Source organism: Chiloscyllium plagiosum, unplaced genomic scaffold (assembly GCF_037043375.1).
Source record: "Chiloscyllium plagiosum isolate Xiang-an unplaced genomic scaffold, Cpla_swu_hap1 HiC_scaffold_28, whole genome shotgun sequence".
Lineage (NCBI taxonomy): Eukaryota > Metazoa > Chordata > Chondrichthyes > Orectolobiformes > Hemiscylliidae > Chiloscyllium > Chiloscyllium plagiosum.
In genome coordinates, this window is record NW_028270166.1 from 20,991,787 (window position 1) to 21,019,112 (window position 27,326).

Genomic DNA, 27,326 nt, shown 5'->3' on the forward strand with positions numbered 1-27,326 from the left:
TTAATCACCACAGTATCCCTAGCCTCTGACCTGCTCTTGTAGCTATTGTATTTAGGAGAGTCCAGTTGAGATCTGGTCAATGGTAACTTCCAAGATGTTAATAGTGGGAATTCAGTGATGGTGATTAGATTACCTCTTATTGGTGATGGTCATAGCCTGGCAATTGTGTGGCACAAAAGTTACTTGCCACCTGTCAGGCCAAATTGATGCCCCAAGGGGTGGCTCAGTGGCTCAGTGGTTAGCACTACTGCCTCACAGCATCAGGGACCTGAGTTCAATTCCGCCCTCAGGAGACTGTCTGTATGGAGTTTGCACATTCTCACTGTGTCTGCTCTGATTTTCTCCCACAGTCCAAAAGTGTGCAAGTTAGGGAGATTAGCCATGCTAAATTGCTTCGTAGTGTCCAGGGATGTGTAGGTTAGTCATGGAAAATGTAGAGGGATAGGTCTGGGTGGGATGCTCTTTGGTGGGTCACTGTGGACTTGTTGGGCTGAATGGCCTATTTCCACACTGTAGGAACTCTATGACTCTTAGAACTCTAAGCTTGGATATTGTCCAGATCTCATTGCATTTGAATATGGACTGCTGAGGCACCTGAGACTGAATGGTGCTGAATATTGTGCAATCATCAATGAACATCCCCACTTCTGACCTTATCATGGAGGAAAGGTCATTGATGAAGCAGCTGAAGATGATTTGGCCTAGGATAATACCCTGAGAAACCCCTTTAGAGATGTCCTAGAGCTGAGATAGCAGAATTCCAACAAACCACGACAACCTTCCTATATGCCAGGTATTATTCTAACCAGCAGAGTTTGCCCTGATACCCATTGATTCCAGTTCTTCCATGGCTCCTTAACACCACTCATAAATGTGGCCTTGATGCCAAGGGCTGTCACTCTCACCTTAACTCTGGAATTCAGCTCTTTGTCCATGTTTGGACCAAGGCTGTAATGAGATCAGAAGCTGAGTGGTTCTGGTGGATCCCGAACTGGGTGTCACTGAGTAGGTTATTGCTGAGCAGCTGCTGCTTGATAGCACTGTTGATGACACCTTCCATCACTTTACTGCTGACTGATAGTGGACTGATGCGGCGATAATTGGTTGGGTTAGTTTGTCCTGCTTTTTGTGTACAGGACATACATGGGCAATTTTCCCCATTATCAGGTAGAAGGTGGTGTTGTAACTGTACTGGAACAGCTTGGTTAGGGGAGTGGCAAGTTCTGAGTGTTGTCAGGGTCCATAGCCTTTGTAGTATCCAGTGACTCCAAACATTTCTTGAGATTGAGTGAATATAGAGTGAATTAAATTAGCTGAAGACTGGTGTTTGTGATGCTGGGGACCACCGACTGAGGCCAAGATGAATATAGTTATATAATCATACAGCAGGGAAACACAGCCTTCGGTCCAACCAGTCCATGCCGACCATAATCCCAAAGTAATCTATTCCCACTTGCCTGCGCTTGGCCCACATCCTTTCAAACATTTTTTATTCATGCATTTATCTAAATGTCTTTTAAATGTAATTGTACCTGCATCCACCACTTCCTCTGAAAGATCATTCCACACATGAACCCCTCTCTCTGTAAAAATGTTGCCCCTCCTGCCTTTTTAAAATCTTTCTCCTCTCACCCAGCACCACTTGCTAAAGATCCTTTTCTAAATTAAAGTAGTCACAATCAGGATAGTGTCTCAGGCCCAACCATCTTCAGCTGCTTCATCAATGAACTTCTCTCCATTATAAAGTTGAATAAAGAGCCAGTTCAGCCTTCTCAGTCAAGAGTTTGACAGCTTGGTTTGTTGCGTCTGGAACGGTAACAAATTGGGGAACATCACTTGGGGTGTATTGTAACATTCCTGATGAAGGGCTTTTGCCCGAAACGTCGAATCTTCTGCTCCTCAGATGCTGCCTGACTTGCTGTGCTTTTCCAGCAACACACTCTGAACTCTAATCTCAAGCATCTGCAGTCCTCACTTTCCCCCGTGTGTTGTAACATTGTTTCGTCACCAAAAGAGAAAACTCTGTCTCTTTGTTGTGATGTGGCCAGCCGGCAGTATGTGTCACGCTGGGCTACATGCAGGTATCATGGAAATATGGAAGCCAGCAGTAAGGTTGAAGGTTGTCTGCAGTGAGAGCCTACTTGCGGAGCGATTCAGAGAGCACCTCTGGGCCACCCGGACGAACCAACCCAACCAACCTGTGGCACAGCATTTCAACTCCCCCTCCCACTCCACCGAGGATATGCAGGTCATTGGACTCATCCACCGCCAAACCACAACAACCCGACGGTCGGAGGAGGAGCGTCTTATCTTCCGACTGGGAACCCTCCAACCGCAGGGGATGAACTTGGACTTCACCAGTTTCTTCATCCCCCCTCCCCCCACCTTGTCTCAGCTGGATCCCTCCAGCCCGGCACCGCCTTCCTGACCTGCAGTCTTCTTCTTGACCTCTCCGCCTCCATCCTACTCCGACCTATCACCCTCACCTTGACCTCTTTCCACCTATCACATTTCCAACTCCCCTCCTCCAAGTCCCTCCTCCCTACCTTTTATCTTCTCCTGCTGAACACTCTCTGCTCATTCCTGAAGAAGGGCCTGTGCCCGAAACGTCGAATCTCCTGTTCCCTGGATGCTGCCTGACCTGCTGTGCTGTTCCAGCAATAAAGTTTCAACTGAAGGTTGTCTGCATCAAGTAAGTTTGGATGGGCAGTGAATCACACCAAATTTCATAGAATCCCTACAGTGTGGAAACAGGCCATTTAATCCATTCAGGCAACACTAACCCTCTAAAAGAAAATCCCATCTAGACTCACTCCCACTACCCAATCCCTGTAACCCTATATTTTCCCACAGCTAACCCTACCTAGCCTGCACATCTCTGGACACTATGGGCAATTTAGCATGTCCAATCCACCTGACCTGCACATCTTTGCATTGTGGGAGGTAACTGGGACATCCAAAGGAAATCCATGCAGAGATGGAGAGTACATGCTAACTCCACACAGTCACCCGAGGGTGGAATCAAACCCAGGTCCCTGGCACTGTGAGGCAGCACTGCTAATCACTGAGCCACTATGCCACCCCATGCCACCATGCTAAATTTAGCATTACATTTCTTCTCACAAATGTTTGGGTGTATTTCATGAAATCGGTGAATTATTTCCTTGGCCCTAGTTGTAAATTCCACTCACTTGCTTCAGTGCTAGAGCATTAAAACAAACATCGTATGTACTTGAGGATAGATCCAAACAAAGCTGCACAGATTAAACTGTATCTCACAATGTTCCTTCTGGGGCTGCGCATGGTAACCCGCAACAATGCTATTTGTAGCATTGATGTCAGGCTCTGGAAATCATTGCCACTCACAGACCTTGCTGGTCCGCGCAGACCAAAACAAATTTAACAGGAATGCAATTGGATTAGTCATCTCAAATCAGCAAGTAACGAAACTATCCCATGACTTCAGGGATTTGCATTTGCTAAATAAATGAAAATACTTCAGAACTTCAGGGCAGGTAAGATCACAAAGAACACCATCCACCCAGACATCACTACTCACAGAAACAGAGGGGTAATACTCCTTGGAAAGTTCTGTAGAAAGAAGTGCAATGTCAGGCCGCATGGATTTCACAAGGTCCAGAGAAAAACAAAATACTTATTATCTCCAAAATTACATTTTATTGTAGTATATTTATTTTCTTTGAAGTATATTTTGTTCACAATATATAATTGCATTATCTAGTGGGGATGATATTTTCTACACCTTCCCCCATCAGTGGCTATACAAGTGCATATTGTAAGAATTACTTTACTAGTTTTGGGTGAAGTGTCCATTTCTGGCAGTGATAGCAACAGTTGGGATTAAACGTTCCCCTCCCCATGTTGTCAGGCACCATACATACACTGAGCACATTTGATTCAGCAGTAAGAGGAGGAAGATCCTTCACTTTTATTCCTGCCACAAATGCTGCTCTCACCAGCCCACCCATCTCCAGCTAAACAGGCAGCTTGCACCAGAATGTCCTGTCTGATCCTGACAGACAGAGAGCTTCAGACTCCAAGCCACTATCAAGAGACAGCTCAATTCTGTCATAATATCACCTGTCTCTGACCCTGACCTGCAGCTAAAAGCACCATCCCTGCCTTTATTACCTGAGACACAGCTTTTACAATGCTCTCTTGGCTGGCCTATTGTCCTCCAATATCACACAAACCTCAGCTCATTCAAATCTCTGCCGCCTGGACAATATTTTAATCTGCATCAAGTTTCACTCACCCATTAAGCACTGTATTCACTGATTTATTGCTTCTCCCTCACTCCCTTTCATTTTCAATCCTTCGATTCTATTCATTTTGGAGCTTCTGTCGACAATTATTATTTTTTAGGTCTGACTGCACTGCAGTGCCTCAAGGAGAATTTTTCAACGTTAATGGTATTGTATAAATACTAGATGTTGTTGTACCAGGCAGGTAACAATAGAAACAAACAAAAATTTGACCCAATCTCCCCCATTTTCATTTTATTAAAGTCAGTTACCAGCAGTAATAAAGGAGACTCAACCCGCCATCTGAATAGAGCGGGGGGAGGGGAAAACTCCATTTCCAGTTTTAGCAAAAGAGAATAGGAAAGTATACAGTGGTAACATTTGTTCGTTTACCATTCTAATCTTGTTTTGTGTCATCACAGATTTGTTTTGACCAATGGCAGGTTCCTCCACCCTGAGTAGTCACTCTTCTGTCTGGGCTAAACTAAACATGCTGTTTAAAAAAAAAACTAAGAAAGGAAAGATCAGGAAGAGCACACCTTGACAAAGTGTCATGGTTTACAGATCTCCATATTTGAACTAAGATATATATCTAAATCAATTGCCACTAATCTAGAGAGACTTCCCACAGCAGTGGTAAATAGCCTCTATCTGATCTAAGGATGTGTCTCTTTCTCACAGTGTATCTGAGCAGGAACCTTAGATAGACAAGCTGGATTAGCAAGGAAAATATCAATCTTGTCTCTCAATTACCTGTCATGGGATCACATAGGTAAAACTATTGAAAGATTACTGTGCTTTTTGTGTGAAACCTCATTCTCTCCCCTGATCTGTCAAATTCCATAAATTAGCTAACCAGTGATTTGTGTATAATTAATGTAATTTGGATTAGCAATATAAGAGTGAGAGACCAAAATGAATGATAATATCTTTGTTATTCCTTTATAAATCTCAGTCCAAGGCATGACAGAGATAAACCGTGAAAAGTTTAATACCAGGTCTTATGTACCAGGCCTTAGTGGTAGTTTGTGACCTGCCCTCACCCTGTATCACCAGAGTTAAAGCCCAATTTTGATTTTTGATTTATTAATATTAATTGGGAACTTGAACTATAAGAACTGCTGCACTCCCGGGTCACCGGCTTATAATGAGTAATAAAGAGCAGGTCTTAGCACTGTCAACATGGATCCAATGGGTTACAGTGGCACTAACAGTGGTCTTGCTCAGGTTTTATTTACTTTCCTCCTTTTCCCTCCATTTCTTCATTACATCTTTTTTGCACCGACCTTCCCAGTCATCTCTCCCTTCTGCAGATATATATTTGTCTCTCCTGCTCAATTTCCTTTCTTGCTTTGTACATTTTTATTTACCTCTTCTATGCTATCAGGTGACAAATGGATCCCAAGCCAGATGGTGAAGTTAAAGTTAGACACTAGTCCTTTCTTGATAGTTCCTTTACAAGCAGAATGCAGTGCTTCATTGGTCTGCCTCCTATCAACTGAGAAAAGCAGGCAATTGGGACTTAGGGTGACTGAGAATTTGGGAACAATGTTTGGATGAGCTTAAATGTATAGAGGGTGAAAGCTGGTAGAGTAGCTATGCATGTGTTGGAATGGGGAAGGTAAAGGTAAAAAAGGTGTAGAGGTCAGGAATTTTCAGCAAGAAAGACTGCAAAAAAGGTTGACAAATTTGAAGAGAATCCTAGCCCTTGAGAGGGAGTCAGGCTAGGGGACATAATAGCAGAACATTTTGTGAATAGGAGTGGTTACATTTAGTGGTTTCTTTAATGAATGTAATATACTTACTATGCTGAATAATTATAAATGCAATAGTAACATTGCTTTCAGTCATCTAATGCATTGTATTTAAAATCCTCAATTAGTTTTCATACCATTCCACAGTCTCATGTTGTACTGTTGCATTTTAATCAACCTTTTATTCTCCTGTACTCTTCAATCACCCGATGCTGCAGTTTTGTGTATCGTGTCTTTATTGAACAACAACAGAACATAGTCCTTTCAACTTTTCCTCTCACCTTTAATAACCTTCTCAACATCTATCTTTTCAAAGAAGGTTTTGTTCATAAAATAAAACAGAAAATGCTGTCAATATTCAGTGCATCCATCAGCGTCTGTGGAAAGAAACAGTGTCAACATTTCAGGCCATGACGTTCCACCAGAACAGCCTTTTGGTATCCTTCAGCTTCCCCCACAATTCAATATATTTTGCATTGTCACTTTCCCCCACCCTCTGTAAAGCATAATTTCTAGATTAAAAGCACTCCGTAAATGCAAATGGTCACTGTTTTGAGGACAGGACTGAAGGAAAACAAAATCATGGGATCTTCCCACTACATTGGTCATGGGTTTATATTGCAAGGATGCTATTAATCAATCAAAACTCTGCTCCATCTGACTGCAAAATCCCTCTAAGTTGTTTCTGATATAACAGAGCAGCTCATATCTGACTGAAAACAACAGTGCATTAAAGATTGACGCATTGAATTGATGAAAATATGCCTCATCTGTTAGACCATTCTTCCAGTTTCCAAATAAATACTGCCTGAAATTCAGTTAGAACTTCAGAAGGGATTTTGGAAACCAAAAAGTTAAATTGGATGAACCTGACCCAAGGCATTACCATGTTCTTTCTCACATGAAGGCACAACATCACATGACTGCTTTTAAACCCTGATAACTCCATGTAAGTAGATTAAATCTGTCACATGGTCTGTTCCCTCAGGCATGAGACATTTTTTCTCAAGATGACTGAATGTCCTACTTCATAAGCAAATAATAAATAAGCATGAGGTTATTTATAACTGAATTATATATTGTATATTGATGTAATGTTTTTGCTTTGGTTTTATTAACTGCAGTGTCTCTTTGGTACATTTAGATTGTTCTGAGACACACAGGCCTATAGTAGGAGCAGTTAAGTGAGTGGGCAAAAACTTGGCAGTATGTAACTTGGAATATAATGTGGGAAAATGTGAGGTTATGTGCTTTGGCAGGAAGAATAAAGGAGCTGAATATCATTTAAAAGGGGAAAGACTGCAGAAAACTGCAGCACAGTGGGATTTGAGGGCCCCAATGCATGAGTCATTTAAGTTCAGTGGAAGGCAAAGGAAATGTTGCCCTTTATTTCAAAGGGAATAGAGAATTAAAATAGTGAGGTCTTTCTAAAACTATGCAAGATACTAGTCAGCTCACAGCTGAAATACTGTGAACTATTTTGGTCCCTATATCTCAGAATAAAATCTATTGGTATTGGAAGCAGTTCACAGAAGTTTCTCTAGGTCGATCCTGGGTATGAGGGGTTATGGTATGAGGAACGATGGAGTAGTTTATGGAATCATAGACTCCTTACAGTGCAGGAAGAGGCTATTCAGCCCATCAAGTCTGCACCAGCCCTCCAAAGGGCATCCCACCCAGATCCAACCCCCACCCTATCCCATACAAGTTGGGCTTGTACTCTTTGGAATATAGAGGAGTGAGAAGAGACCATGTTAAAAATATAAGATTCTTAGGTGCTTGGTAGGGTATGTGTGGGGAATTTGTTTCCACTTGTGGGAGAGTCTAAGATCAGAAGGCGTAATCTCAAATTAGGGGTTCCCTCAGTTAGCATAAAACTGTGTCAGGCTATAGAGATTGGGTGGTTAAGTATACTTAAAGCTGAGATGAAAGTATTTTCAAACAGTAAGGAAAGGGGGAAAAGACAAGAAAGTGGAGTTAAGGATTATCAAGTCAACCATAATCTCATTGATTGGCAGGACAGACTTGATGGGCGAAGTGATCTACTTCTGCCCCTATAACTTATGCGCTATTAGGAGCAATAGTCCTTTTCAATATAGAAAATGAGTGTATCTAAAAACCACATAGTTCCAAGTTTAGTTCTAGATCAGTATTAGGATTAACTGCTCTCATCTGGGCTGACAAAATTGCTAATATAACAGCCATCAATTGATAATACAATTGCTACTGTGTTTCATGTGTGTGTGTGTGTTTTATGTGTGTGTTGTGTGTGAGTGCGTATGTGCATATGTGTTGTGTTTCTGGATAGAACAAAGAACAAAGAAAATTTACAACCCAGGAACAGGTCCTTTGGCCCTCCAATCCTGAGCTGATCCAAGTGTACTGTCTAAACCTATCGGTCAATTCCTAAGCATCTGTAACCCTCTGCTCCCCACCTACTCATGCATCTGTCCATACGCATCTTAAATTAATCTACCGTGCCTGCCTTTACCACCTCTGCTGGCAACGTGTTCCAGACGCCCACCACCCTCTGTGGAAGGAAAGGGCCAGCTTTGAATGTGAAGCCTTAGTGGTCAAATAGTCTGCCTACATTTATTGCTTGAGCACACGTGCAGTGTGTGAACATGTGGAGCTGGCGCATAATGAATCAGGAGAGGAAAGTGAAAAATATAACAAATTAAATCCAGGCTCACACAAAACTTTGCCAAAGGGGTTTCATCAGTCACATATTGACAAGATTTACCATATTTTATAATGAAAATGTATGCAGTTAGAGGGAAAAATCAGTAAAATCTTTTCAAGGATTTGGGCTACAAATCAATTAAGATGCAAACAATAGTGTTATATCTATCTCCCAGAGTTAATATTTGCTTTTATGTAGTATCCTAACTTGTCTCTCCAAAACGTCTCCAAATAATTAATTCATTTTAATGCTTTATTTGGTTAGCTTTATGTAGGAGCTGTTATTGTACTCAACAGGGTTCCATACACACCATTAAACCAAATGGCTGGTCCATCTATTTTTATTTCCTCCTTCCTATCCTCCACCTGCACTCCCATCTTTGACTCCATCTTCACCTCCACCTTCACATCCATCCTCACCTCCATCCTTGTCGGTGCAAACTCAATGGGCCGAAGGCCCTTTGTTGCACTGTATGCATCTGCAAATCTATGAATCCTCACCTCCGTCTCCACTTCCATCTTCACTTTTATCCTCACCTCTATTCTCACGTCCATCCTCACCTCCAACTTCTCCTCCATCTTCACCTCCAAGTTCTCTCCTCCAACCTCATTACTACCCACACACCTTCACCCTCATCTCTGTTCTTAAATCAAACAATTAGATTTGAGCTTATGGACTTCTTTGTAATCAGGATTGAGACCGTCCAATCATTTTTCTTTCATTGTCCTAGCCCATTGTGCTAACATGTTAAAGATTGTAGGATGACACATCAAACCCTGAAAGTATTTGCAGATTTTTCTTAGCTTTTATAAATTGTGTGTTTTTAATATAAAAGAGGTCTGCAACAGAAAAAAAAGCCTGGCTGTGGATCCAGAGACTGGCAAATTTCGGTGTGATGTTCATGATTTTGCATCTGTAAATCCTCAGGGAAACATCAAAATGAGGGAGGCCTTATATGAAAAGGTAGCAAGGGATTGCTTATTCTCCTCTCAACAGAAAGCAACCTCTTATGGATATCATGATTTGGAGGTGCCAGTGTTGGACTGGGGTGTACGAAGTTAAAAATCACACAACACAAGGTTATAGTGTTGACAACAGAATAACCAGGTTGACAACCACCTGATGAAGGAGCAGCGCTCAAAAGGCTAGTGCTTCCAAATCAACCTGTTGGACTATAACCTGGTATTGTCTTATAGATATGCCTGCTTTATCCTCCAGGAGTATACAGAAATTGGGGTGGGGGAGAGGGCTTATCTTGGAATTTTATTTGGGATTTTGGGAGGTTGCAGGGATCATTTTGTGGAGGGAGGAAGGGACGTCAACAGAGAAAGGAATATGTTGGAAAAGAGTCTCAGTGAGGAAATGGGGTGGTGGATGGGAGAGTAACTTTGGTGAGGGACTGTGGGGGTTCATATTTCTGAGAATGAAGTCAGGCCTGAGAGAGGCTTAGAGGTCTCAGTGTGGATATGTAGGTTGAGTTAAGGGATGCTGAAACATTTGAATTTGGGTCCACTATCGTCAGAAAGGAATTGGATGTCTCATTGCACTGAAATGTCAGTGTAAATCCCATGTTGAAATTCTATACAATAGAGGAGTTCATAATCAGTTAACATTAAAACTTCAGAAGTACTTCATTGGCTATAAAGCACTTTGCTGTTTTGTGAAAAGCATGACATAAATAAAGATTTGCTCTTCTCAAAAATGACACGTTGAGAACTCAAATATTCATCATCTGACTACAAGTGAACTATAGAGGTTTACCTGGCCTGCAGTTAGCTGAGTTAGTTCCAGTGAATTAGCCTAACTAATTTCTAACAGTGTTAAAAACCACTGTTATGTGGGGCACACAGATGGTTAATGTACCTTGTGCAATGTCAGGGAATATAGTGCCTTGAAATCACAAGCAGCAGCCATTTCCTTGTCTTTTGGATTATAAAACATAAGCCAGTTTCTCTCTTTCTGTATGGGCGGTGTAGAGATGGGAAGAGAAAGCCAGATGTGTGAGTGGGAAATGTTCCTAAAATGACATGCTTTTATATGCAAAAACAGACATCTTGCTTTGAGATTATTTTAACAATACATGAACCAACATGAGTCAGTAAAACCTGTTGTGATCTGAGATCACACACTTTGCAGAGTGTTTCAAGTGCATATGACATAAAACCAATTACATATAAACTCCTGCTGTCAGTAGACTTGCAAAATGGTCACAATTTTGTAGAAGTTTAACTCTGACTCATGCTCCCACCTGCTCAGTATCTCCCCTAAAGTTATGGTAACAGCTTGGCATTGTAATTCTCTCATTAATTTACAGCTCTTTGATGGCTGAACTGTAAACTAAATGAGGTGGCGATGCTGTTGTTTTTCAGATTCTGAGGCAAGCATCCAAGGAGATTTTGTTGGATCTCTTAAGAGACAGCGGCATTTCCAAAAGCAATTGCAACTGGAAGCCCAGACAGATTGTCATTTTTATTTATTCTACTCTCAGGTTGCTGGCAAGGCTGCTGTTTATTATCAATACCTGGCCAACCTTGAGAAGGCACTCCTTGACTCGTCATTTATATGGTGTATCCACAATGCGTTTAGGCAGCAAATTCAAGGAATTTGGCCCAGCAGTAATGAAGAAATGGCAAAGTATGGACTGAATGACCTCCTGTTGTGTTATGTCTCAAGGTCAGTGTGTCAGTACACTTCTAAGAGATGTACTCATGATATTATCACGGTAACGTAACATGTGATCTGAGGGTGTAAAGGTCTCTTATTCCATCTCACTTTGGATCACTTGAAGTATAATATTTTACTGGGTGTATGCACTTCTGTTGTAAAGTAATAGCTGAATGTTAGCCCAGGCACTTATGTGCCTGACGAATGTAATCTGTCTATACAATAATTTGTTAGATTCTTCAATTCTTATGTTATGGAAGACAACATAACATTACCACATCGGGTAAAAACATCCTATTGAAGGAAAACTGATATCGTGATAGTATCAGTGGCTCCCTATGAAATACTCTAATAGGTTGTTGATAGGTGTTTTTTTAAAACTAAATGAAGATCAACATGACAAAAGCTTTGGATAATGGAGAATTCAGACAAAGAGAGAGTTTCCCACCCTTAAGCAGCATTAGTTTCTGTGAGTTCAATGAGCTCAATTGATCTGCATGATACATACCACCATGAAAACTGGGCTAATTTAATTTCTGAATAGAATGTAGGTCCTTTCGAGACAAAAAGAATTTTAAAGGTTGACTTTATTTAAAAAAAAGCTAAAGTGCAATCTTGGGCTGGGAAACAAGACCAGCTGGACTGCTGCAGGAATACTCTGTTGCTGACAGTTGATATATAAGTACCAGTTTCTCATAACAACTGAAAAATCTTTGTTCTTTAAGGAAGGATCGGTTTTATTTACAGTGAGACAAAACCAGGGTCAGATGGTTTCGTGTAGTAGACTGCAATATTTGTAACATAGAAACCTCATTATAGATTGCACATTGAGTAGCACCCTTACTGAATTATAACTGTTTAAACAATGTATTTTACAAAACAAGTGATGGATATCCTGAGAAAACAGCTCTAAAGGTTTTGCTTGCCCTTTCCAAGGAAGGGTTTGAATAAAGATTCAAAGAGCTAGAAAGTTCTCAAAGGTAAGAATTAACATTAGTATTAACATACTCCAAATCCTGTTATACAAATAGCATGCCAATATTTTCAGTTTTTCAGAAAATATGACAAAGAAAGGCATAAGAATAACTTTTCTAAAGGGTAACTCTCAGAAAGGCTGAGTGATTTTGTCATTGCCTTTGTAGCAATTAAAGCCTTTAGAAAGGACCAAGGAGAAAGGGTCATATCATTCCTGAAGAAGGGCTTATGCCCGAAACGTCGATTCTCCTGTTCCCTGGATGCTGCCTGACCTGCTGCGCTTTTCCAGCAACACATTTTCAGCTCTGATCTCCAGCATCTGCAGACCTCACTTTCTCCTCATATTATTGACACACTACTTAGATTGGATGTAAGTATGAAGCTGTAATTACATGCTTTAGGTGCAGTCAACACTATTTGCTAGTCGGCAAAGTGCACCAAACCAATAAAATCTATAACTGATGTGGATAGTCACATCTACCCCAAAGCTGTGCTGCTTTCCCTGGTATTTATAAAGCACATGGCACTAAGGGAGATTGGGCATGTGCCACAAATGTGATTCTAAAGTTCAAGCCAGACCCAGAACAAAATACAAATGAACGACAAGACAGGAAAACACCACACAGCTGGTGGTGAAGAAAATAGTAAGAAGGTGCACCAACACAAACATGTCAACGTGGCTCAGAGTCAAACAGGTGAAAGCCAAATTTCAGAAGGTTAACAAGTTTTCCATATTCAAGATTAGAGTGGCACTGGAAAAGCACAGCAGGTCAGGCAGGTCCTCGACTGGGACAACACATCTATCCTGGGACCGGCTAAGCAAAGGCATGCCAGAGAATTCCGAGAGGCTTGACATTCCAACCACAATGCCATAAACAAGCACATAGATCTGGATGCCATCTATCAACCCGTCAGAAAACGAACAGGAAATGACATCACCACAAGCCCCAGGTACCCCATCCGGGAGAAAGATATAAATAGAAAGCAGGAGACAACATCTTCGCTTCACTTGGAGGTTGCCACTGATGAAGTTACCTAGCCAGGTAATGAAACGTCTGGATATCAAACCTACAGCTCAGCGAGCAAACCTACACCCTAAAGGATAGGATTATTGAGAATGTATCTGGATGTTTTTGTATTGATGACAAGGTTGCAGTCATGGGTCAGACAAAGGCAGAGGATGACCACAATCTTCACTAACTGATGGCAACACAGTGAAGACAGAGATTGGTTTTTAACATCATAAAGAGTCAGATAAACATCAGCCAAACAATGTTTATCAAGTCTTTTTGCTCTGCCCGTAGTCTATCCCAATCCAGAGAAGATTGAAGATGTTATACAAAGGCAGGATGCAGCATAAACTGGGTGTGCCACATTGCCTCAGATTTTTAATTTTCTCTCAGTGTATTTTCCAAATTTTATGGATGAGGTATCTCTGCTAAGAGATTTACTCGCCCCTTCTATGGGGCAAGCTAACTATCAAAACATCTTTGATTCTCTCCAAGCAGGTTCTGTCAGCAAAAGCTTGCAGATTGGAATACTGTGATCTCAAGGAAAAGTCTGCTTTTAAAGTGGAATGCATCACAAAAAAGGCCTTGGCTCTTGCCTTTAGCAAGATGGAAAACCCATTGCCCTTGGTTTGAAAACCTAGTCATCTGCATAAGCCAATTACTCCAATATAACACGCAAGACATTAGCCCTGGCATTCAGCATCATGCAGTTTTACACATACATATCTGGCAAGATGTTCACCATTGAATCAGATCAAAAGCTAATGGAAATAATTTGCCATAAAATGCCAATGGGGACACTGCCATATTTGCAGTGTCCACTTGTCAAGATGTAAGGGGATCATTTTGAAGTTAGATACAAGTTAGCTACCAGGTTGATTATAATTGACAGGCTGAACTTATTACCCAATCCACACAAGGATTAATCTATTCCTCCTGATCTTCATTTTAATGCTCTTGGCTATGAAGGTGTTGACATTCTCAAGGTCGACCTGTTACATTTTGGCCAAAGCCAGTGAGAACAGTTATTATTGGTAACTGCCACTAATGAGAATGTTGCACAAGACCATTATGCAAGGATGTCCTGACAGTATTAAAGAAGTACCTGACAATATTTATTCACTTTGGTCATACAGAACTAATGTGGTCATTTTCAAAGAAAACAATTTCTAATGCCAAAAGCATTACACCAAGATGTCATGTCTATCCCACACCAGGGACATATGGGTATTGAACACATAGGATGGCTAGCATGTGAATCTCTGTACTGGCTAGAGGTGAATCAGGATACTTAATGACTCATGAACGTCTGTGAGGAATATTAACTGTATCAACCCCAGCAGCAGAGGAAGCTTCTGCATCCACGTGATATTCCATCCATTCCTTGGATGGGAATAGAATCAGACATGTTCATGGTGCAGGGGAAAAATCACATCTTGGGACAGATTACTTCTCTAAATTTCCATTGTTTGACAACTTAGCAACAAACAACAAATGAAAGAGTCATTAGCATGATTATAGAATCTCAACAGTGTGGAAACAGGCCATGTGGCCCAAAAAGTCCAGACCGACCCTCTGAAGAGTATCCCACCCAGACCCATTCCCCTACCCTATTTCTTTGCATTTCCCCTGACTAATGCACCTAACCTACAAATCCCTGAACACTATGGGCAAATTAGCATGGAAAATTCACCTAAACTGCACATCTTTGGGTTATGGGAAGAAACCAGAGCATCTAGAGGAAACCCACACAAACACAGGGAAACTGTGCAAACTCCACACAGACAGTCACCTGAGGCTGAAATTGAACCCAGGTTCCTGGCACTGTATGGCAGCAGTGCTAACCACTGAGCCACCATGGATGAACACTAGCTTTGGTTTACTTAGTGTCATGAATCAGATAGAGTCTGACAACAGACTGCAGTTCACTGACAAACCATTTCAAGACATGTTAAAAGGAAGTGACTAGTATCATATGATGTCCCCCACCATCCATGCTCAAATGGTTTAATGGAATACATGGTAGGTACTATCAAATCAATGATCATTAAGCGTCAAGCAATGAAGCAATATTGTTTGAGATTCATTGCTGTATTTTTATGCAACACATATAGAGTTATGATTACCATCTCCAACACAATTATGCTCAGTAAGCAAGTGTCTTTCTTATCCAGAAACTTAATTGTCTCACCATTCTGAGACACAGGGCATTATTCTTTAAAGACATAGGACAACATGAGATATATGACAAGTGAGCAGGTAAGGAACAACTAAAACTGATCATTGGGTAGAGACTGTGAGTTAGAAGTAGAAATACAAATACTTGATACCTGAAAGGTTATCTAAAATATTCAACCAGCACAGATCACACTAAGTCACTACTGATCATGGTGCTACATTGCAATGGCACAGAAGCCACTCAGACCAATGTACAGCGTACCAATCAGACACAAGGAAAGCGAGGAAGAACACTCTGTCGGTGATGATTGTACAGTAATGTTGAGTGACAGCAACCAGCAGAAAGACAACCAAGTTGTCCAACAAGCGCATCAGAGAACAAGGTATACCTTTCCAAATGCGTTTATGATCAATTAAGAAGGCATGCCCATATCTATTAGGGATACATTGCTACTTTTGGAAAAACAGGAATGCTGTGTTATGTCTCATGGCCAATATGTCACTATACCTTTAAGGGACTTGCTTGCAATGTCAGCACTGTGCGTGACTGCATGTGACCTGAGGGTAAAAAGGTCTTGCATTCCCTGATCATTCGAAACTTGATACTCTACTCGAAACCTGTTCCTCTGTTAAGACCTCTGTTTATAACATTGCTTTTATTAATATTAATAGTTTAATACTAGCCCAGGCATTGTGAGAGTGTGGTGCTGGAAAAGCACAGCAGGTCAGGCAGCATCCGAGGAGCAGGAAAATTGATGTTTCAGCAAAATCCTTTCATCAGGAATGAGGCTGGGAGACTCTGGGGTGGAGAGATAAATGGGTGGAGGTTGGGCTGGGGAGAAGGTAGCTCAGAGTGCAATAGGTGGATGGAGATGGGGGTAAAGGTGATAGGTGCTAGAGGAGGGTGGAGAGGATAGGTGGGAAGGAAGATGGACAGATAGGATGGGTCATGAGGATGGTGCTGAGCTGGAAGGTTGGAACTGGGGTAAGGTGGGGGAGTGGAAATGAGGAAACTAGTGAAGTCCACACTGATGCCATGGGGTTAAAGGTTCCCAAGGCGGAAGATGAGGCGTTCTTTCTCCAGGCGTTGGGTGGTGAGGGAGCAGTGATGGATGTCCTCGGCAGAGGGGGAGTTGAAATGTTTAGCCAAAGGGTGGTGGGGTTGGTTGGTGTGGGTATCCCAGAGATGTTCCCTAAAGCGCTCTGCGAGAAGGCAGCCTGTCTCCCCAATGTAGAGGAGACCACATCGGAAGCCACGGATGCAATAAATGACATTAGTGGAAGCACAGGTGAAACTTTGATGGATGTGGAAGGCTCCTTTGCGGCCTTGGACGTAGGTGAGGGGGAAGGTGTGGGCACAGGTTTTGCAATTCCTGCGGTGGCAGGGGAAGACACTGGGAGGGGAGGGTGGGTTGTTAGGGGGCGTGGACCTGACCAGGTAGTCACGGAGGGAACGGTCTTGACAGAAAGAGGATAGGAGTAGGGAGGGAAATATATCTCTGGTGGTGAGATCCATTTGTAGGTTGAGCAAATGGCAGAGGATGATGCAATGTATACAGAGGTTGGTGGGGTGGAAGGTGAGGACCAGGGGAGTTCTGTCCTTGTTGTGGTTTGAGGGGTGAGGGATTGAGGGCAGAGCTGCAGGATGTGGATGAGATGTGCTGGAGGGCATCTTCGACCATGTGGGAGGGGAAATTGCAGTCTTTAAAGAAGGAGGCCTCTGGTGTTTTCTGTGGTGGAACTGGTCCTCCTGGGAGCAGATGTGGAAGAGGCGGAGGAATTGGGAATAAGGGATAGCATATTTGCAGGAGGCAGGGTGGGAGGAGGTGTAATCCAGGTAGCTGTGGGAGTTGGTGGGTTTATAGAAAATGTCAGTGTTGAGTTGGTCACCCTGTTATACAAATAGCATGCCAATATTTTCAGTTTTTCAGAAAATATGACAAAGAAAAGCATAAGAATAACTTTTCTAAAGGGTAACTCTCAGAAAGGCCGAGTGATTTTGTCATTGCCTTTGTAGCAATTAAAGCCTTTAGAAAGGACCAAGGAGAAAGGGTCATATCATTCCTGAAGAAGGGCTTATGCCCGAAACGTCGATTCTCCTGTTCCCTGGATGCTGCCTGACCTGCTGCGCTTTTCCAGCAACACATTTTCAGCTCTGATCTCCAGCATCTGCAGACCTCACTTTCTCCTCATATTATTGACACACTACTTAGATTGGATGTAAGTATGAAGCTGTAATTACATGCTTTAGGTGCAGTCAACACTATTTGCTAGTCGGCAAAGTGCGCCAAACCAATAAAATCTATAACTGATGTGGATAGTCACATCTACCCCAAAGCTGTGCTGCTTTCCCTGGTATTTATAAAGCACATGGCACTAAGGGAGATTGGGCATGTGCCAAATATGTGATTCTAAAGTTCAAGCCAGACCCAGAACAAAATACAAATGAACGACAAGACAGGAAAACACCACAAAGCTGGTGGTGAAGAAAATAGTAAGAAGGTGCACCAACACAAACATGTCAACGTGGCTCAGAGTCAAACAGGTGAAAGCCAAATTTCAGAAGGTTAACAAGTTTTCCATATTCAAGATTAGAGTGGCACTGGAAAAGCACAGCAGGTCAGGCAGGTCACGGAGGGAACGGTCTTTACGGAAAGAGGATAGTAGTAGGGAGGGAAATATATCTCTGGTGGTGAGATCCATTTGTAGGTTGAGCAAATGGCGGAGGATGATGCAATGTATACAGAGGTTGGTGGGGTGGAAGGTGAGGACCAGGGGAGTTCTGTCCTTGTTGTGATTTGAGGGGTGAGGGATTGAGGGCAGAGCTGCAGGATGTGGATGAGATGTGCTGGAGGGCATCTTCGACCACGTGGGAGGGGAAATTGCAGTCTTTAAAGAAGGAGGCCTCTGGTGTTTTCTGTGGTGGAACTGGTCCTCCTGGGAGCAGATGTGGAAGAGGCGGAGGAATTGGGAATAAGGGATAACATATTTGCAGGAGGCAGGGTGGGAGGAGGTGTAATCCAGGTAGCTGTGGGAGTTGGTGGGTTTATAGAAAATGTCAGTGTTGAGTTGGTCACCGTTGACGGAGATGGAGAGGTCCAGGAAGGGGAGAGAGGTGTCAGAGATGGTCCAGGTGAATTTAAGGTCGGGGTGCAATGTGTTGGTGAAGTTGATGAACTGTTCAACCTCCTTGTGGGAGCAGAGGTGGCGTTGATACAGTCATCGAGGTGGGGAGTGGTGCCAGTGTCACTGTGGAAGATAGACTGTGCCATGTAGGCGACAAAGAGACATAGCTGGGGCCCATGCAGGTGCCCATGGTTACCCCTTGGTGGGCGGCATGGTGGCACAGTGGTTAGCACTGCTGCCTCACAGTGCCAGAGACCCGGGTTCAATTCCCACCTCTGGCAACTGTCTGTGCGAAGTTTGCACATTCTCCCCGTGTCTGCGTGGGTTTCCTTCGGGTGCTCCGGTTTCCTCCCACAGTCCAAAGATGTGCAGGTTAGATGAATTGGCCATGCTAAATTGCCCTTAGTGTTAGGTGAAGGGGTAAATGTAGGGGAATGGGGCTGGGTGGGTTGCTCTTTGGAGGGTCAGTGTGGACTTGTTGGGTCGAAGGGCCTGTTTCCACACAGTAGGTAATCTAATCAGTAATCTAATCTTTCCTCTGGAGGAAGTGAGAGGATTTGAAAGAGAAATTGTGGAGGGTGAGGATCAGTTCAGCCAAATGAGTAAAAGTGTCAGTGGAAGGGTACTGGTGGGGATGTCAGGAGAGGAGGAAACGGAGGGCTTGGAGGCCCTGGTCATGGCAGATGGAAGTGTAGAGGGACTGGATATCCATGGTGAAGATGAGGCATTGGGGGCGGGGAAACGGAGGTCTTGGAGGAGATGGAGGGCGTGGGCAGTATCCCGAATGTATGTGGGGAGTTCATGGACGAGGGAGGATAGGACAGTGTCGAGGTAGGTGGAGATGAGTTCGGTGGGGCAGGAGCAGGCTGAGACGATGGGTCGGCTGGGGTAGTCAGGCTTGTGGATCTTGGGTAGGAGGTAGAACTGGGCGATGTGGGGTTCCTGAACTAGGAGGTTGGAAGTTGTGGGTGGGTGATCCCCTGAGGTGATGAGGTTGTGTATGATCTGAGAGATGATGGTTTGGTGATGGGGTGTGAGGTCATGGCCGAGGGGACGGTAGGAGGAGGTGTCTTTGAGTTGGCAGCTGACTTCAGCGGTGTAGAGGTCAGTGCGCCAAATTACCACTGCACCCTCCTTGTTTGTGCTTTTCTTAAGTTTAGTGCTCTGCAAAACAGGTCACCAAGTTCCCACTACAAAAGACATCAAGGAAACTGCAAGTTTTCTGTTTTACCAGGCTTTACCATGAGTGGATTTGTCCAAGATTTCAGGTGTGAAGTTTGTTTACTCTAGATATTTCTCAGTTTTCTTTGTGTTATTATATGTTGTTAATCCATAGCAAGAAAATACTAACAGTTATCTTTCATTCTGCAGGAATCCCCTTTATAGTTAACGCCAGTCCTGACTTCAACCAATCAGTTCCGCCAGCAGTCCCCTATTTAAATGTCAAGTTCAGTCACTGATCATTTCTACGTTACCTGATTACAATGACAAGGATATTGGAAGGTCCTAATATTTAGTATACAACAACAAGAAGTCAGATAGAGCTTGCAGTCTTGACTGCTGTCCAATGACCTCTGCTGGAAGGTACATGTGTGTGCATTTGTGTGTGTGTGTGTGTACAGGTAAGCATGTGCAGAATGGTCTGTGTCAACTTCAAGTTGGCTTTGACCACACGGTTGCTTGAAAACAAATGAGAGATTGCATTCAGCCCCAGTTCTTCAAACCAGAATTAAAGGGCACTCTTCCACCCTCCCCCCATCAGAGATTTTTGCCTCTGCGACCCTAACCAGAAGACCTTTTCAAATGTTCAACAATCTTTGAATGGAGAATCTTTTCCTGACATCTGACCCAGGTTGTCTTTTTGTCTTATATCCTCTGGCGATAGTTTTAACACTGACAGTTCCAGAAGCAGTTCTCCAATTCATCCCATCTATCAGTAAATTGTCTGCGGATAATCAATTTAATTTAGCTTTTTTTTCTTCATCATTTATTTACTTTTCATTAACCAGATGATGACAAGAGTTGAAGATTTCAGAAACTCAAGCTGAAAAGCCATTTTGCAGACAGCACCTGTAACCATGCTGTGAATCTTGGGGTAGCAAAATTGGATGTCAGATTTTACAAAAATGCATGCTCAAAATTTGTAATGATAGGAATTAAGGGTTTTCATTAGGAAAATTGCAGCATATGCAAATCTTTTACAGCTACGACATAATCATTTTCCATATTTGTACAAGGCCTTTTCACAGTCATGTTTTTTCAAGGCTGAAGTTTTCCATCATAATGTCTTCTAATGCCTGCACCACATACTTGCTCTGTTTATTGCTACGGCACGGTGATACGATATTAACTCTTGAATGTATGACTGCCAAATCTCTTTCAGCAATTTCTGCACTATGTATTGTAAATGTATGACACATGCTTTCACTCCATTTTGCAACACTAATTGCCATCGGTTTAAAAACAAAATAATTTGACAACCATGTTGTTTTTCATTGTAAGTAGATTTTGTACTTGTTTGTGTTAAATATCTTTGCCACTGATTTTCTCCATTACGGATTTTAACAAAGTTATTTTGAACAGTTCTAGTTGCTTCTTATGGTGTGGTGACTTTCATACCAACTTTCGATTCATTTGCCAGGTCAACTAGTTTCTGAATTTCGTTGTTTTTGGATTAGTTGAGAACTAGCAGGCTCCAGAGGTGATCCCTCAGTTCTGATAGCAGGTTTGAGAATTAGCTTTCTCTCTCCAAAGATGCTGCCTGGTTAGCTAAGTATCTCCACTATTTTTGGATTTTAGCTCGGATTGCCAGCATCTGCCGTATTTTGCTTTGATTGCAAAGCTCACTGGGATAGCCTGAGGTTGCAATAAGATGCTTTCTCAATGTTAGTCCTTTCTTCTTTCACATCATGGTAGGACACTAGAAGTAACAATGAGATGAATGGCCAAATAATTTCTGTGTTAGTGTTGGTTGTGTGAATAAAGTTAGCCAAGGCATTGGGAGAAGTACCTTATTTAAAGATGGCATTTAAGATCTTCCACGATGTTACTTCCTCAGAGAAGACTAAGATTTTAGCAACATGTTCCCCTTCTCAAACCACAGTAGCTGTAATTTAGCAGGAAGACTATGGCTTGGTCATGCAGAGGTCTGACCTTAGGCCACCTCAATTCTACCAGGAAAGTTAGTTACTGTCAAGCCACAGAGAGACAGTGGGGTGGTGATAATCTCACTGCACCCAGCAGCACAAGGCTAATGCTCCAGGACCATGAATTCAAATCCCCATCATGGCTGAATTTAAATTTGGTTTTAACAAAAATCTGGTCTGAAAACTACTCTCAGGAAATGGTGACATGGTGGCCCAGTGGTTAGCACTGCTGCCTCACAGTACCAAGGACCTGGGTTTAATTCCAGCCTTGAGTCGCTGTCTTTGTGAAGTTTGCACGTTCTTGGATGTGTGATTGTGTGGATTTCCTCCAGATGCTCCTGTTTCCTCCCACAGTCCAAATGTGTGCAAGTTAGGTGCATTAGCCATGGGAAATTTCCCAAAGTATCCAAGGATGTGCAGGCTAAGTGGATTAGCAATGGGAAATGCAGGGTTACAGGGATGGGGTGAGTCTGGGTGGAAGTTAGTGTGGACCCAATGAGCCGCATGGCCTCCTTCGACACTGAAGGGATTCTATGATTGTATGAAACACTGACATTCCTCATGGAACTATCACTGATTGTTGTTAAAAACTCATCTTCTAATGCCCTTTGGGGAAGGAAATCTTTATCTGATCCAGCCTACTTGTAATGCTGAGCAGCTTTTGAAAGGGCAATGAGGGATGAGCCAATGAGGAGGCCAATGATATGTAAAGTAAATAAAACTTTCTCAACAAGAAAGAGGTGACAAATTATATTTTTGACATTGATGACTGTGGGTCTTCACATTTTTACCATGACTATTCATTCCAAACCTAAAACAGGATATAGTTACATCCCTTGATTTGGGAGGTTGCAGTTCATTCTCCTCAGTGCTGAGAAAAAGGGCACGGGGCAAAGTTTCAGGACAATCAAATGATTAAAATTATTTGTGTATTGCTGGTCAGGTCCTTTCAGAATGCTGGTCATTCTTCCAGACTTTGTGTGCATTATTTCAGCTGGGATTGCCTGCTTATGGTAACATGTAATACAGGATCAGACAGAGTTGAACTGGCCAATGTGGAGCACTCCCGTCACAACATGTAACTATCATCATTACTTGTTGAGACATTAAAAGGGAACTGTAAACTGTATTTACTGGGGCCAGGTGGGCTGTTGGCTGTTTGAAGGAATAATTGCCTTTACAGATGAGTGAAGCTTAGGTTGGAAGCTGACCGCAGCTGCAGAAGACCCATACGTCAGGATTTGTCAGCACTAAAGGAGCATAAAACAAACCATTTCTCAACATCACAGTGTGTACAGCCAGGAAACTATTAACTGAGCATTGATTGTCATTGGTTTAGAAACCAAACAATTTGACAACCCCAGTCCACATTATTCTTGCATTGCAAGTAGATTTCAACCTATTCCTTATTGTGTAGGCATTTAAAAGATTTGCTTTTGGAAAAATAAACTATGGACTCAACAGGAGAAAGTGAGGGCTGCAGATGCTGGAGATCAGAGCTGAAAATGTGTTGTTGGAAAAGCGCAGCACGTCAGGCAGCATCCAAGGAACAGGAGAATCGACGTTTCGGGCATAACCCCTTCTTCAGGACTCAACATTTTTTATTTTAGATTCCCGATAGTGTGGAAACAGGCCCTTCAGCCCAACAAGTCCACACTGACCCTCCGAAGAGCAACCCACCCAGACCCATTCCCCTACATTCACCCCTGACTAATGCACCGAACACTATGGGCAAGTTAGCATGGCCAATTCACCTAACCTGCACATCTATGGATTGTGGGAGGAAACCGGAGCACCCGGAGGAAACCCACGCAGATGTTGCAAAAGAAGGCAAGAATTTCAAAGTAATTCAATCTAATAGTTCTGTCTTCCAAAACGTTACTGTCATCCACTGTGTGCATTTTGAACCTATCACCTGGATACAGGGATCTGACATACCTGCCTCCTTCACCTGTGTGACAGGATGAGAGACTGTTATGTGCATAGACTGGAGAAGATAGTCTCCTTATTTTTCAAGTGTTTCGCAGAATCAAGATCACAGTGAAATGGAAAGCAAAGGGATAAATGTTTCGAATTTTATGCGAGATCACGTTGCTCATGAGATCATATGAAAACTGCAAATTAATCAGAATCAACCACTGGCTAGGAATCCACACCGTGTTTTTGTAAAATGCCCGTATTTTTGCAGTATCTCCAAACCACACCCTCACACCCAGCCACCTCCCCAAACAAAGGCTTGGTACAGTTGGTTCTGATATAATGTAATAGTAGATTCTTGTGCGATCTTGCGACAAACTAAATCACGCACTGACCACGCCATTTAAACTATTGGGGCTGGAATCGCATTATAGCCAACACAGGTAAGGAAAATTTCACGTTCTACAAATAACTCTTCAATAAGGTTTATAAAATCATGAAGGTCATGGATAGGATAAATAGACGAGGTCTTTTCCCTGGGGTGGAGTAGTCCAGAACTAGAGGGCATAGGTTTAGGGTGAGTGGGGAAAAATTTAAAAAGGACCTAAAGAGGCAACTTTTTTATGCGGAGGGTGGTGTGTGTGTGTGGAATGAGCTGCCAGAGGAAGTAGTGGAGACTGGTACAATTGCAACATTTAAAAGGCAACTGGATGGATAAATGGATAGGAAGGGTTTTGAGGGATATGGGACAAGTGCTGGCAAATGGGACAAAATTAATTTAGGATATCTGGTCGGCATGGACGATTTGGACTGAAAGATCTGTTTCTGTGCTGTACATCTCTATGACTCTATGATGTTAAATTCACGTTGAAGAAGCACGTGTTACAGCAAAACCGATTTTGTAGAACACCTTGTCAATTAATGCATGGATCAACCTCACTGATTTTATTCAATAGTGACAGAGAAATCTAAAGCTAATCTGGTCCAAATTCTGCAAATTCAATGCTGCATATATAAGTTCATTTTGGATCAGTTCACATCAGTTCACAACCATTCATTAGCAACAATGCGCTATCTGCCATTAGCATTGTTGCCTCACAGCAACACAGACGTGGGTTTGATTCCAACCTTGAGCAACTTTCTGTGTGGAGTTTGCATGTTCTCCTTGTGTTTGCATGGGTTTCATTCAGATGCTCCAGTTTCCTTCCACAGTCCAAAGATGTGCAGATTGATGGATTAACTGTGTTAAGTTACCCATCGTGTGCAGGCTGTGTGGATTAGCCATGGGAACTATAGGGTTACAGGGATGGTGTAGGGGTGGGTCAGTGTGGAATGCTGTTCGGAGGGTCGGCATGGACTCAATGGGTTAATGGGCTGTTCCACACTGTTGGGATTCTATGATCTCTGTGCTAAACCTTTCAAATTATATTGGTGACTTTAAACTGTAACACACCAGAGTTTCAGTTATATTTTTACAGGGGTACTTTCAGTATATTGATGAATTCAAAAAGCAGAATACTGCAGATGCTGGAAATCTGAAATAAACAGAAGGTGCTGGAGAAATGCAGCAGGTCAGGCAGCATCTGCAGGGAGAGAAACAGAGTTAATGTTTCAGAAATTTAACAAACAAGAGTCTTGTTGCATTTGAAACGTTAACACAGTTTCTCTCTCTGTCGATGTTGCCAGACTTACTGAGCCTAGATATCATACACTCCTTTTTTTTAATTAGTGTCTTTGTATTTTAAATTACAAAAGAGGAAGAGTAGTTCAACTGAGTACCCAGTGACGTAAAGGATGCTGATAACATTTGTCAACCTCAACTGGATCCAAAGGCTGATTGATTGGTTTCACCTTGCATGATATTTTATTTCTCCACACCCCCTCGATATCTCTGTGCTTTGCTTTTGTTTATTTTTCTTCAAATTTAGTGTCCACACATTTTTGCGGACATTACAATAGTTACCTACACTTCAAAAACATGTCATTGGCTGTAAAGAGCATTGGGACCCCCTGAGATCATAGCTGATGTTAATTAATTGCAAATCTTCCTTCTTTCTATAAGGCAATCATGTTGATCAAATAATAAAAGCGAAGGAGTATTGATGATATTGTTAATGACATGGCACAGGAAAAGTGCAGCCTTTGTGAATTTATACTTCATTATTAAGCTGCACATTATCAGTTTAAATGCTTTCCAGAAAACGTTCCATTTTCTTGTGATGGCACAGTTTATTTTAATAATTCCCCTTCCTGTCCCTTTTATTCTCTTTATTCATCATACACGCTGTTGCATTTTATATCAGGCTTCACGTCCTTTCCATTTGTTTTTAAAGAGTCCTACTCTGCTAGCAGCTGTAATAATCCCTGTCTGACTACCTCTCTGATTTTAATTGCTGTTCAGTCTCTTTATTTCCTTTTCAAATTGTCGCACTGACATGATGCTTTTCTAGAGACTGCTCCAGACCCATATTTCCACATGTCTGGCTTACCTATCAACCAGGGCTCATTATAAAGCATTGACAGGCCTTTATATTAGTCCTCACATGGTGAATGAAGAAGTGATCATTAATTGTTGCAGCAAGTGCCTCCGGTCTCCCATGCCTGTTTCCTTCTCAGGCAGCTTGGTCACCTTTAAACTGCGGCAGCAATCCTATCGAGGCAGCTGACAACCCCAACTTCCTGTGCTGCCATTTTTCAGGCCAGTTCCCAGCATCAGGCACAAAACGTAACATGAACTCACTGTAAATAATTGATTGAGGCTGTCTCAGAAAATTCTGGGACTGGACAAACATTGGTGTCACGTTGTTTATTCAGGATGGGTTTGGTTCCCCCATCATACTGCTGACATAGGAATACAACATGAACATTTTAAACTGCTTTATCAAACTACTTATTCAAAGGATCTAATTTCAAGACCAATAATTTTAAAAGTTTTTTTTTAAAAAAAGAGTTTATTCTGCCTTCTACTAAATGTGTGGATTCACTTCCCTCATGGTGTGCAATTAAATGTGGTCAATGTGCAGCCTAGATAGATAATGTGGCTAATAAGGCTAATAAGGTATCAGAGACAACGCAACTGACCCGGATCCTATTTCTCTCTCTCTCTCTCTCTCTCTCTCTCTCTCTCTCTCTCTCTCTCTCTCACACACACACACACACACACACACTCACACACACACATACTCACAGCCCATCCTGGCTATTTTAAAACAGTAGCACAGGGCACCTAAATCAGGCAGGAGACAAAAAACCAGTTTCTTGAAGGCAGATTAAAGTTTTGCCAGTCAGGTGGGTGAAATAGAACCTCTTGTATATGCATTAGTGTCTCATGAATAATTAGGGTCTCATTATTAACCCACCAGTCCTGTGCAATTATATTCTGGAAATGCAACCTTGTTAGCCAAAAGTAGGAAATCCATGTGTTCATAAACCTAACTGTATATATGAGGCAACTACGGACTTCTTCCTCCAAACTTTAGTGAGTACAAATTCCTTAATAACTTGGCTCATAAGCAAGCAGCTTCTCTAAGCAAACACTCAGAGTGTAACGTGTGAAGTCTCACTGGATCAACCACTCTACGGAAGCTTTAACAGTGTGTGGTTTTGTT